A 1846-nucleotide genomic window follows, 5' to 3' on the forward strand; every position below is an offset into this window, starting at 1 on the left:
CTTGTTGATCTTCAACGGAAAGACCATTTGGATTTTTATAAGTGAATATATTTCCGGGTACTATGATCTAGGAACTATTGAAAAGGCCTCTGAGTGGACAAGTGGTGAGTGTTCTGGTTGCCAATGATGCCATAGGTACACCGATGAAGGAATGATTGGAAATTAGAATTCAACCAGATATTTTGGAGGATTATGATCAGTGATACTATGGTTTCATTAAAAGATTGTTTTAAAGACAGCTGAATCTGTGAAAAAGGCAATTTCACGGCTGAATTTCAGTGATATTATGGTTTCATTAAAAGATTATTTTCACAGCTGAATCTGTGAAAAAGGTAATTTCATATTGGGTGTGTAAGTGGTGTGACTATCTTGAAGTTTGCATGAAGCGCCGACTAGTTGGCCTGGGAACTCTTTTCCCTAGTACTCGCCGAGACAAAACATAACCAAATTCCTAAATGGATCCTATCACTACAATGGTTGGGCGGTTGGCTAACCCATGGGACTAAACTACTAAGAGTAACTCCAAGTCATGGACAACATAATTTCTCTCATGCATTTTGAGCTTTCTGGATTCATAGGCTACTGCATGACCTTCCTACATGAGTGCACCTCCTAGGGCAAAGCCACTGGCATCTGTTACTACTTCAAAGGGTAGGGAAAAATTTGGCAATTTGAGAATAGGGTTGGTTACTAAGGTTGTCTTTAGCTTATCAAAAGCACTCTAACACACAGCGGTCCACTGAAATAGGATACTCTTCTTGAGAAGGTTGGTCAAAGGAGATGCTATCTAACCATACCTAGGTATAAAGATTCGATACCACCTGGTTAATCCTAAGAATCCTTTGACTTCTTTCATTGACTTGGGCTCTGGCAATCTACGACTGCTTGGATTTTAGCAAGGTCTGGAGAAACTCCATTCTTAGATACTATGAAACCCAAGTATTCGACATGGTCAGCAGAAAAAGTACATTTGCTCTTCTTTACAAAGAGTTGGTGCTTCCTTAGGATCTCTAGGACCTTATGCACCAACTCTTCTTTACAAAGAGTTGGTGCTTCCTTAGGATTTCTAGGACCTTATGCACATGATCTTCATGGTCAGCTGCATTCTTGGAATACACCAAAATGTCATAGAAGAAGACAAGAACAAAATTATCCAAGTATTCTCTGAGAATATCCTGCATGAGTCGATTAAACGTGGCTGGGGCATTTGTTAATCCGAATGGCATGACTGTAAATTCATAATGCCCATAGCGAGTATTGAAGGTTGTCTTTGGGATATCTTTATCCTTGATTCTCATCTGGTAATATTCAAATTTGAGATCTATCTTGGTGAACATTTGGGTTCCACTTAACCAATCTTCAATCCTCCTAGGGATATGATACTTATTTTTGATTGTCAACTGATTTAATCCTCTATAATAAATACAAAGTCTTAACATTCCATCTTTCTTTTTATGAAAGAGAACGGGCGCACCCCAAGGCAAAACACTGGGTCTTACGAATCCTTGCTCTAACAGCTGTCTTAACTGTTCCGTAAGTTCTATGGCTTCTAATTTTGTATATGCATGCTGGGCTATCAGCGGCTAAGCTTCGGGGGTTAGCTCTATCTCATGATCTACTTCATGAGTCGGAGGCATCTCAGTTAGCTCTTCTGGGAATACATCAGCATACTCACTTAACCAGTCTAGTTCCTTAGCCTTGGATTTTCTGTCTACTGGATTCATTTTAACGACATAGACGGCTTGCTTCTTTCTGAGTCCTTTCAGCAAACTTAGAAGCTTTGACTAACTGCAGAACTAGGGATCTGTAAATTTCAGTTCCTTGAACTTTATTCCCGTCAAGGTTG

This window comes from Cibotium barometz, chromosome 28 (assembly GCF_041138505.1).
Source record: "Cibotium barometz isolate CiBa-2024 chromosome 28, ASM4113850v1, whole genome shotgun sequence".
Taxonomy (NCBI): domain Eukaryota; kingdom Viridiplantae; phylum Streptophyta; class Polypodiopsida; order Cyatheales; family Cibotiaceae; genus Cibotium; species Cibotium barometz.